This window comes from Podarcis pityusensis (assembly GCF_964106645.2).
Source record: "Podarcis pityusensis genome assembly, chromosome: 17".
Lineage (NCBI taxonomy): Eukaryota > Metazoa > Chordata > Lepidosauria > Squamata > Lacertidae > Podarcis > Podarcis pityusensis.
The window spans coordinates 37259444-37271849 of NC_138042.1; the positions used below are offsets into that span (position 1 = coordinate 37259444).

The 12406-nt window shown below is 42.1% G+C and overlaps 1 long non-coding RNA gene across 2 annotated transcripts; it reads left to right on the forward strand.

Annotated features, from left to right (window-relative positions):
- Nucleotides 1–302: 302 nt before the first annotated feature.
- LOC308466303 lies at nt 303–10666 on the forward strand. 2 transcript variants are annotated; one of them, XR_013980695.1, is made up of 4 exons: nt 303–524; nt 3483–4101; nt 6214–7318; nt 8152–10666. It is a non-coding gene; the product is annotated as an uncharacterized lncRNA (long non-coding RNA). The 2 variants fall into 2 exon arrangements; XR_013980696.1 differs by having other exon boundaries at nt 306–524; nt 3586–4101.
- The last annotated feature ends 1740 nt before the right edge of the window (nt 10667–12406 follow it).

Consider the following 12406-nt stretch of genomic DNA (forward strand, 5'->3'; position numbering starts at 1 on the left):
CCAGTGCTTTTTCCCTAGAAAAATAGTTGCAGGAACTTTCACCTTTTTGGGACGGACAACCCTAGGAGTGCCAAAGTTGTTGAACTTTTTGTAGCACAGCTACAAGCACCGTTCCTATAGCAACACTTAAGAGGAGCTGGAACTCAGTTCCAGTGAGTTCCAGCTGGGGGAAAAAGCCCTAGTCTTCACCACCCTCACAAAATTACATTTCCCAAGACTGAACTGGTATGGAAAGGTTGTAAGAGATGCCAGCCAGCTCCATCTGTCAAAGGGGATGACAGCTGGCCTCCCACTAATCCCATTTGTGGGTGATTGTGATGTAACTTCTACTATGATGCACTCATTGTTCTCTTGGTGATGGCTCAAGCTCAGTGGGCAGTTTCAGTGACGTAGAGGATGAGGAAGGATCTCATGGGAGCAGATGGATGCTGCTCCAATGGAGGGAAAGTTTGGGGAAACCAAATGGGAGGAAACAATTTCCGCTCACCCCTTCCCTTGCGACACTGTGCGGGCTCCTGCGACAGGTGAGCCCCCCACCTTTGTTCCAGGGAGGCCATCGCCCTGCCCCCATCTCAGCAGGCCTATGGGCAGCCGGCTGGGGGTGGGGCGAGGGTCAGCATAAGAAGCCAATGTGACTCAGCCCAGGCTCACTTGGGGTGGCGAGGATGCGGTGGCCTTTTTCTTCCGCCCCCCCTGGCTTCAGGCCTTCTTAGGCCTCCTGCACCTGCAGCCACCCCCCCCCAGCATCAGGTGGGAATTGGGGCCCTACAGCCTACTTCTGGGCCTACTCAGGCCTTCCTCGACTGGCGCTGCTTGTGGGACTGGTTTTCTGGGATCTGGAGGGTCTGCTGGGGTCTCCTCCCAGCACCAGTACAGTCCTTTCCCTCCCGCCTTTGGCCTATGGTTTCTACTGTTGCCATTTGGCCTTGGGGGTGCATTCTTGCTGCTGATTTTGCACGCACTTAGCAGGTCACTGGTTGCTGTCTCTTAATTATTAGGATATATTAATTTTTTTTAAAAAATGTCCATTAGCACCTTAGAGACCAACTAAGTTTGTTTGGGTATAAGCTTTCATGTGCATGCACACTTCTTCAGATACACTGAAACAGAAGTCACCAGACCCTTATATATAGTGGGAGGGTGGGGTGGGGTTTTTCTCAGGAGGGTAGTAGGAGATGGGTGATTGACTCAATGGGTATGGTAAACCTGTTGACGACTGTTACAGATAGGTAGCCGTGTTGGTCTGCCATAGTCAAAATAAAAAAAATCCTTCCAGTAGCACCTTTAAGACCAACTAAGTTAGTTCTTGGTATGAGCTTTCGTGTGCAAGCACACTTCTTCAGATACACTGAAACAGAAGTTGCCAGATCCTTCTATATAGTGAGAAGGTGGGGAGGGGTATTACTCAGAAGGGTGGTGGGAATGGGAGATAGGCAGATAGCTGGGATGAGCCTGCTGACGACTCTTAACGACTGTAATGGGTCTTACAGGAAAAGGCAAGGGGTGAGAAGGTGAGAAATGGCTTAGTCATGTATAATGGGATAAGAATCCAATGTCTTTGTTCAAACCAGGTTTCTCCATGGTTTTAAGTTTGGTAATGAGTTGCAATTCAGCAGCTTCTCTTTCCAGTCTATTTCTGAAATTCCTTTGTAGTAAAACAGCTACTTTGAGATCTTGTATAGAATGTCCTGGGAGATTAAAGTGTTCTCCTACTGGTTTCTCTGTTTTGTGATTCTTGATGTCAGATTTATGTCCATTTATTCTTTGGCGTAAGGTTTGGCCTGTTTGTCCAATATAGAGAGCTGAAGGACACTGTTGGCATTTGATGCCATACACAATGTTAGATGATGAGCAATTGAATAGTCCCGAGATGGTATGTGTGATGTTGTTGGGGCCAGTAATGGTGTTGTCCGGGTGTATGTGGCAGCAAGGTTGGCATCTGGGTTTATTGCAGGCTCTGGTGCCAGTGTCCGTGTTAAGTCTGGTTGTAGTATTATTGTGGGTTAGGAGTTGTTTAAGATTGGGTGGCTGTCTGTAGGCAATGAAAGGTCTTCCTCCCAGAGCTTGAGAAAGAGAACTGTCATTGTCCAGGAGAGGTTGTAGATCTCTGATGATGCGTTGTACTGTTTTAACTTGGGAGCTGTATGTGATGACTAGAGGTGTTCTGTTATTTTCTTTTTTGGGTCTGTCTTGCAGCAAGTTCTCTCTGGGTATAAGTCTGGCTCTGTTGATCTGTTGTCTAACTTCATCTGCTGGGTATTTTAGTTCTGAAAAGGTTTGCTGTAGATCTCTTAGGTGAGAGTCTCTGTCTGTAGAATTGGAACAGATGCGGCTGTAACGTAGTGCCTGGCTATATACAATGGACTGTTTGGTATGTTTGGGATGGTAGCTAGAGGCATGTAGATATGTTTGTCGGTCAGTTGGTTTACGGTATAAGGTGGTGTCCATGCACCCATCCTGTATTTTTATAGTAGTGTCCAAAAAATGTATTTCTTGCATAGATTGATTCATTGTAAGGTTGATTGTGGGGTGAAAATCATTAAATTTCTGGTGAAAGGTGTTCAGGGTCTGTTGACCATGTGTCCAGATGATAAAAATATCGTCAATGTATCACAGATACAAGAGAGGTTTGAGTGGGTAGGAGTTTAGGAAACGTTGTTCTAAATCTGCCATGAAGATGTTGGCATACTGTGGGGCCATGCGGGTGCCCATTGCTGTGCCGCTGATCTGAAGGAACAGGTCATCACCGAATTTGAAGTTGTTGTGGGTAAGGACAAATTGGCAGAGTTTGGTGGCAAGGTCCACTGTGGTTTTATCTGAAATGGTGTTCCTTATAGCTTGTAAACCATCGTTGTGTGGGATGTTGGTATACAGAGATTCCACATCCATAGTAGCTAGTATAGTATTGTTGGGAAGATTATTTAAAGATTGTATTTTCCTCAGAAAATCTGTGGTGTCACGTACATAGCTTGCTTTTCAGTATCTCCTTTAGCAGCGCATGCGCAGTAGGTTGCTGGTTTTGTCTGTTAGACTTTAGTGTAGTTACCCAACTTTAGAATTCAGCTTGCTGCCACAGTGTTACATTGTCGAGTAGCTGGTAATTGCTTGTCCTCACGCTGCTTATGCCATCAGGTCACCTGCAACTGAGCATGGTGATACCTCCCCTCCCCACAAATGTAGATGTATAGTGAGGGGCACCCCTAGCAGTGCTGTGCAGGCAGCAAATAAGATCAAGGAAAGGGTCCCGTCTACTGGCAGGAAGGCCCCCCTCCATCCCGCATGCCACGGCCAAGGGTTTACAAAGGGAAAAATAATACTTAAAAATAAATAAATCCTAGTCGGTATCTGTGTTGGATTTGAAATTGTTTTTCTATATACAATTGTTTTAACTGTTTTTCTATATGTTTTTGTTATGCTGTGAAATTGCTTTGAGAACTTTCATTGGAATTGATTCAGAGATGATGATGTTGATAATTCCCCAGGGAAGATAATACCATGGCCTACAAACATATACATAAAGGGTAGAAAACTACAAGAAAACTGGCAGCAATACAGACCTTTGAGGATTTGGTAATTTGTATGCAGATTTCAAAAGGAACTGTAATTTATCCTTGAACGAGCGTTGGAAAGCAACAAGTCATCCTTAAAAAAAACAACCACAGGAAAGAAACTACGTTTAAATAATCTGATGTGATGTAAGAAACTGAACGTGTTGCTCTGTCTTGAGAAGCATAAAAGTTCTCAGGTAAGTGTTACCGCCATGCAGGTAGGTAAGTCCAAAGGAGCTATTGCAAATACGTATCCTTTTATTTGCTGGCTGACCTGTTCAATCACCGGAGAAACTGACAATGTGAAAATGTTTATTTGATCACCCAGTGGCTTTTTTGCAGATTGGAAATGGACCTTCCAATTGAAAAAGATCTATAATCCGTCTATTCTTGAAAAAAGAGGTGAAAAGCTTAAGGAAAAGCCTTGTTTTCAGTAGGATCAAGGAAGAAAGAAATTAATAAGAACTAATATGTGACAGAAGAAATGAAAGGTGCTGCACTGCTTTAAGAAGAGAAGCAGAAAACATCACAGATGGGCATTGCCAATGAATGGGTGGAGGTTAAATGATTTCAGTAATATATGGGATAATAAATTAAGGTGGGCTTCTTTTCAAATTCAAGAACAACAAGAGCAGGACTTCCATCCAAGAGGTAAGAAACATCTTTCAGTTCTAGCACAAGAAATGGCATATTCTGAAGGGACTGAGATGAAGCACTCCAGAGTTCAAGGTGATCAAATGAGTCTCTGCACGCCACACCGTATCAGTTCATTTATTTGCTTGGCTTCCTAAATATTACTTTGTCAAGGTTTGCTTACAAAGGGGGAAGTAATACTTAAAAATAAATAAATCCTAGTCGGTATCTGTAATGATTTGAAATTGTTTTTATATACAATTTTTTAAACTATTTTTCTCTATGCTTTTCTTATGCTGTGAAATTGCTTTGAGAACCTTCATAGGAATTGATTCAGAGATGCTGATGCTGATAATTCACCAGGGAAGATAATACCATGGCCTACAAACGTATACGTATACATATAAGGTAGAAAACTACAGCAAAACTGGCAGCAATAAAGACCTTTGAGGATTTGTCTTGGAAAGCTATGGAATCTAGTTTATGGCAAGCTTAAGAAAGCAACAGATCCATAAGAAATGAACAAAATTATATGATATGAGGTAAGGAATATAATAACATGCATCAAGAACAGAGAAGTGAACATCATTGGCATGGTAAGTCTTTAAGGGGTACATCCTAAATGGAAAAGAAAGCAACTTCTTGGCTGATTTTTCTTTCTCTGTCTATACAACCTAATCACTGGAGACAGCTACAAACTGACGAACATTTATTTGATCATTTGGTAATTTCTATGCCGATTTGAAAGGGATCTTACCAAACAAAAGGAACTGTAATCTATCCTTGAAAGAGCGTTGGAAAGCAAAAAGTCATCCTTAAAAAAAAACAACACCACGGGAAAGAAACTACGTTTAAATAATTTGATGTGATGTAAGAAACTGAACGTGTTACCCTGTCTTGAGAAGCATAAAACTTCTCAGGTAAGTGTTACCGCCACACAGGTAAGTCCAAAGGAGCTATTGCAAATACGTATCCTTTTATTTGCTGGCTGACCTGTTCAATCACCGGAGAAACTGACAATGTGACATGTACATACTTATGTGACCATTTAGTAAATTCTCTGCAGATTGGAAAGGGGATTTTCTGCATTAAACAGAACTGTAATCTGCCCATTCTTCAAAGACACCACCACAAAGATATCTGGAGGATCAAGAAACAATTTTGTAACCAGAGGTGTGGAATAATGTAAGACATGTAAGTTCAATGGAGGGAAAATTTGGAGAAAGAAAGTGGAAGAAAACAAAAGAAAATTATCCCAGGGAGCAAAAATCTGTAAAATACAACAGCTTAAAACTGCAGCTCACCTGCTTAAGACTACCAATTTTTTGTTTATTTGTCTGATATTAGGGACACTCAGAGAGAATCCTGGTCAAGCTATGAACATCGCTACTGCTCATATGCCCCACCAATGAATGGGTGGAGGTGTAATGATTTCAATAATATATGGGATAATAAATTAAATTGTGCTTCTTTTTAAATTCAAGAACAACAAGAGCAGGACTTCCATCGGAGAGGTAAGAAACATCTTTCAGTTCTAGCGCAAGAAATGGCATATTCAGAAAGGGACTGAGATGAAGCACTCCAGAGTTCGAGGTGAGCAATTGAGTCTCCAAACGCCACACCGTATCAGTTTATTTATTTGCTTGGCTTCCTAAATATTACTTTGTCAAGGCTTGCTTACAAAGGGGGAAATAATACTTAAAAATAAATAAATCCTAGTCGGTATCTGTATTGGACTTGAGATTGTTTTAACTATTTTTCTCTGCGTTTTTATTATGCTGTGAAAGTGCTTTGAGAACTTTCATAGGAATTGTTAATTTCTATGCTGATTTGAAAGGGATCTTCCAATTGAAAAAGATCTATAATTTGTCTATTCTCAAAAAACGAGTTGAAAAGCTTAAGGAAAAGCCTTGTTTTCAGTAGGATCAAGGAAGAAAGAAACTAATAATATATGACAGAAGAAATGAAAGGTCCCGCCCTGATTTAAGAAGAGAAGCAGAAAACACCACAGATGGGCATTGCCAGCATGCAGGTAGGTCTAAGAGAGGTAACTTGTACTGGTCGTTTTTCCTTACTGGCTTACTGGTGAAATCTTTGACATGTACATACTTGTTTGACCATTTAGTAACTTCTCTGCAGATTGGAAAGGGGATTTTCTGCATTAAACAGAACTGTAATCTTCCCATTCTTCAAAAAGAGAACTCAAACAACTACAAAGAGATCTGTAACATCAAGAAACAATTTTGTAACCAGAGGTCTAGCATAATGTAAGAAATATAAGTTGCACTCTTGCAGGAAGAGTCATGTATGAAGCATCAAAGAAGAGCATCTCTGGTAGGTCTTGAAGATGTCTCCCTGCCCCCCAAAACACAGGTACTTTGTTTCCTTTTCTTTGTATCTATAGTTTTCTTCTGAAACCAATAACTGAAAATATCAGTGTTTAAAGTTACTTGTTCATTACGATGTCTTCTTGCAGGGTGAAAAGGAATTTCCCAATTTTAAAGGAGCTGTAATATGCCCATTCTTTAAAGATACAGTCTCATCCAGTGGCTACTATTCATCTTATCAGGGGAGCCTGGTGGGGATGCCCAAGGATGAAACAGACCACCCAGCAAGCCAATCCCTCATAACAGCCCAATCTCTACCATGGCATCAGCCATGCTAAAATCATCTCTTTCTTTGTTCTTCTGGTGTATGTTCTAGACAGCTGAGACCCATCATCAGCCTTCTCTTAGCCCCCAGTATTTGTCCTCTATCTGAACCTTGTTTTCTTTTCTCCATTAACCACACTAATCATCCCCCAGCTTTGCTCTCTTTCTACAGAGCTTATCCATACTTCCTCTTGCCCCACTGTTTCCCCCCTTTGTGACACTTCTGGTTCCTCCATTGTCCAGGTCCCACCTGCCTTCAACTAACTGATCTCTGCACTGTCCTCCTTCCTGCCAGCTCCAGTCAACACCAGCTGCCACTGCATCTAATGAATACTTGAGAGGGAAAGATTATATTTTAAAATATTGAAGACAATCCATGAAATCAATTCAACTGTCTTATGAAGCCAAGAGGTAGATTTGTCTACAGGAATTTTAACAGCCCAAGTGTTTTCATCTAGATTGAAAGTAATCAAGAACAGCCGAGAGGTAAGAAATTAATACTCCAATGAATCAAAGCAGTCCTTGCTGCAGTCACTAAATTTTGCTTTCTAATAATTACAGCACAGAATGCATGTGAAAATGAAGAAAGCAATAATTCTACTGGAAATGTCCTGGATCCAAAGCATAAAATATATACCGTACTTTTCCGTGTGTAAGATGAGGTTTTTATGTTCAAAAATGTGCCTCATCTTATACATGGATAGTGAGTGGGATGGACGGGTGTTTTGCAAGAGCATGTCATCAACGATTGTTGGCTGCTAGAAGGGCTGCTTTGGATTGGCTGCTGCTTCTCTAATTGGGTTGGTGATTGGTTGCTCCGGATTGGCTGTCACTACCATGACTGGTGGCTGCTGTTCTGGGATGTGCGCGATTGCCAGCAGACAGCTTTTCTCAGTTGTGTAAGAGATTTTTTTGCTTGGGAAGGGACTGTTTGCGATTCGCTATTGCTGTGGCAAGTGGGCAATTTTTGGCAATTTGCCCCCCAAAAGCTGTAAAACTCTGGTCAATCCCCCTCAAAAAAGCTCAGCAACTCTGAGGCATCTCCACCCCCCCCCCATTTTCTTAAATTTGAATCCCCCAAAATAGAGGGCATCTTATACAAGGGGGCATCTTATAGACGGAAAAATATGGTACCTTCTGTCAGAAGAATTTTAGAAGAATTTTTTTTTAGAAGAATCATAAGGAAAGCCTTAGCCATCTGATATATATGTAAATGTCAATACTAGTAATTGCATTTAGGTCTGTGGCTATTCTGTCTTATGTTACAATGGTACACTCCTCTTTAATTCGGGGTCTTTTGTTCTTCTTTTCTGACACAGTGCATATGGAAGGCATTGAGATGTTGCGTCTGGTGGATGTAAGGAAGACTTTGCAGGACAGAGTCTCAAACAAAGATGTGCTCTCTCAAGTCCACGTTCCCAGCATGTCCACACTCCTGTCTCAGTGATGTCTACTCTGGCTTGATCATGTACACAGAATAGAAGATGGCAGAACCCCTAAGGACGTGCTCCACGGGGAGTTGTATTCAGGCACCAGGCCTGTTGGCAGACCAACTATGCGTCATAAAGATGTCTGCAAATGTGACATGAAGACTGGCAACATTAACCCTGCCACGTTGGAATCCTTTGTAGGCAGCCACAGTGCCTGGAGACAGACAGACAGGTCATGAGTAGGAATGCTAACTGGGAAGAGCGCAGGGAGAATAAATGCTAAGGTGCACCTGAAGACACTTTCATCTGCCCCAACTGAAATAAAACATACCTCAACAGGTACTGTAGCTCTCCAATGGTTTGGCTAGCAGGACCTGTGGTCATGGATGATGGGGCTTGTAGTCCCAAAAACAGCTGCAGACCCAAGTTTGGGAAACCCCATTTTAGATGTTTACGGCTGCAATCTGGAAAAAAACATTGTAAAACCCTTTGTAGAGCATAAATCAGTGGCTCCCCTTTCTTTTCCTCAGTATCAGACAGAATAACATCATGACTGCACACAATTCTTTCATTTTGCAGGGGAGGTCAAGGGGAAAAAAAGACCATTTGGAAATCACGAAATAGCAAACATTACCTTGCCTCCCCCTTCTGTTCTGGCTGCTGCAAGGATTTTCCATACCCTCCCCTTTTGACCGAGGTTGAATGGACGCAATTCAAATCATATTTGGACTGGGCCAGGAGTGGAGGAGAGAGGAATTTGGCATGGTGAAGGACTGCTAATTACATCTGGCAGGAGTTTATATATGTGACTTTGTTTTTTATCTGCGGGCTGAGGAAAATAACCCCCAGAATTTTAATGGCGGAGATAAATGGCGGAGCAGGCATCTTGTTGGGGAGTTATTTATAGCCCAGCAAGTCCTTGAACAATGGAAGTAATGTTTTCAAAGTAGTGGAATGTGAATGGACAAAGGACGGTGGCAATAAATTATCTCTACACTCCAGGTCTGGGAACAGAGTGCTGGAAGGACTACATGCATGAAATGGATATTTATATATTTGTGAAACAACAAAGGTGCTGATTGCAAAGGAACAAGAAAGATCAGCTTTGCAGATGGATTAAAATTAATAGAAGGATGAGAAGGTGATTAAAGAAGAAGAATGAAGTGGCATCATCAGGAAGCAACGGACATATGTTTGTAACAGGAGTGGGAAACCTAATGATTATTTCTTAAATTGTATTAAATCTTAATAATTAGGACCGATTTGTTATAATTTGGAAAACTAATATATATTATATGGCTGCAATATGAAGCATGCTTGCTGGAAGTAAATTCTACTGAATCCTGTTGGAAGAAAACAGGACTGACTTTGGAGTAAGCACTGGGCCGCATGGCTGCAATGATATTCACACTGAGATTATATCTCATAGGGCTTCCGGTTTCGGTTGCCTTAATGGCGCAGCTCCCAAGACAACGGGAGATCGTTGGTGAAGGAACAAACAAAGATGATTGAGGGTGGGGGGGGGGGAGAGCTTCACTCACAGATCATCTCAGTACCTGGCTTTTGCTCTGACATGAAATAGGCACTGAGTGCAAAAGCACTTTGCCCGTCGGTAACCCACCTATGCTGCCATTAAGAAGCAGCTGTTCTTCTGTTCATTAAGAGTTTAATTAGGATTAATATACAGACGCATGCTGGTAATTATGGGACAAGAACAAAAACTGCCAAATTGAAACAGCTACAAAGGTGTAAAGATTTGAACTGGAAAGAAGACTTCCTTTAATGCAAAAGATGGTACGTGGGGCGGGGGGAGACTCCAGCTTCCTTTTTATATATATCTTGTTTGTTACATAAATGACTCGACACCCCCCCCCCCCGGAATGCTAAAAAGTTTTAATAAAGAGAAAATAAAAGAGAACGGGGATATAGTTATGAATTGCAATGCAGAATAGAATTGTGTGTGAAAATTGAAATGGATTTTAAACAATTGGACAGAGTTAATTTTCACTGTATTGCTGCTTTAGCGAAGAAGACTTTGAAGATGTGCCAAGGCTTTGGTGGGATGCCAGATCATTATTTTGAGAGTTGGAGAAGCTGGAGACTCTCCAAGGCTTTGGCAGGGTGCCAGATTACCCATTTCATAGACTTGAAAAAGCGTGGAACAATGACTCAGTTGTAATTAGAGCCTCACTCTCCAGAAACAGAGATAGTGGAAACAGCGATGTTGCGCAGGGCATGATGGAAACCAGGAAGAATGAACACACAATGTTTTATAAGGACAAAAAGAAACAATATGGGCAAAATAAATAAACACAAATATAAAATATCACACACAGGAACAATAAAGGACATAGAACTCCACTTGCAGGAATACAAATTATTAAATGTGTTAATACGAATGAAAGTTAAAAACATTGTAGCTGTTGTATAAGGGATTATGATAGAGATTGAAATGTAATTGGATTAAATAAGACTCTGGAAGCAGAATTAAATGAAATTATCTTACCTTGAAATCTAGCACACAGGGGGCCATCTAAAATGTGTAATTGGCTTTTTAATTGATTGCTACTGGAATTGGAATGGTAATTTGGTATTGATACAATAGGTGGGCTGTTGTTCCATATCCATGTGCACAGTGAATTATGAAGCCTTTCATTTATCTTTTTATCCAAAACCTAAACTACTTTTTATGGTTTTGGAACTTTATCTCATAGGGCTTCCAATTTATTATTATTAGGTGAGTTATGGAATCCCAGGTGATGAGTGGATCTTACTCAAGGAGAACATACAAAGGCTGGCCTACCCTCAGCGCCCTCATAATTGCTTGAGCCTCACTTTGGACTCGGCTACATCAGAAAAAAAGGGTTTTAAATGTGTTATAAAACTGTGACACCAGATGGCGCTGTAGAGTTCCATCTTTCGGCACGAGATTTTCCATTATGAGGTTTAGAACACGTTTTCCTGAAATGTTTTTTTGATGTGTTTAGATCTAGCCACTGTTGTTCTGGATGTTTGCTGATGACAGGAGGCAAACAGGCAGTCTCTTGGGATGGGAAGATATACTGCAACAATTGTGTTGCAGATCACATTGGTGTTATCAGAATGCAAACTTTACAAATGAAGAACAGTCAGTAACATAAATTATAATAAACCATATCATATTGGAACATAATCACACCAAATTCATATGTCCATTGTCTGCATTGGAAACCATTCTGAAAGTCTCATAAAATATATTGCAAAAGGGACCTCTACATTTACAGGTTATTTGATAATTGTTAACTCAGTTTTAACAGACTTTCTCCTTACCTTTGCCAAACTTTGTTAAGCAAGTCAGTTTTCTTTTCTTTTCAACCTTCCAGTGCCTTGGGTAATGTTACTCTAGCTGCTTTTAGCAACATCCAAAATATAGAGGAGTGACTCCGAACAAAATATTTTGCCAAGAGTGTTTACTACTTGTCAGGGCTGCCTCAAGTCTCAGCTCACAAAAGACCAACGCCTTTCTTTTCTTATATACAAAAGTGTTTATTGCAGTTCATTCTTTGCTTCAGATCCGAGGCGCGCAGCCCTACGTCTGCTAGGCTTAGACCGCTGAAGTCCCTTCTGAATCTGTCCCTCCCCTGCACCAGTTTAAGAGGCTTGCGCTGCTCCACCTCTTTCTCTCTTTCCTTTTCCGCAGGGTCTTTCTGCCCGCTGGGGTTTCGCCCCTCCTGGATTCCTCCGACGCGGAATCAGACTGCTCTTGCCCCCTCCTGCGGGCTTTGGGACCTGGCCCCTCCTCCGGGCTCCCTGTACTTCCGCGCGCCTCTACATTTGAACTTGGCGCGCGCCCCCAACCTCTAACTTTCCTTTTGACAGCTACGCTACTCCCTTCACTACTCCCCTCCCCTTCCGGGAGGGTGGCTTGCTCCGACCTCCCTCCTTTCTCTACTGCCGGAGCCGCCTCCCCTGATACACTGGAACCTCCACCCCCTTCGCTGCACTCTGGCAGGGAGGCTGGTCCTGACGCCCAGCTGCCACTTTGGGATCCCCCGCTGGCCCCCTGCTCCTGACAAGTCCCCCCTGGGGCTCCCCTGGCCTTGACCACCGGCGCCCCCTTCTGGGAATCCTCTGATTCGCTGGAAAGACTCATGGAATCTCTAGA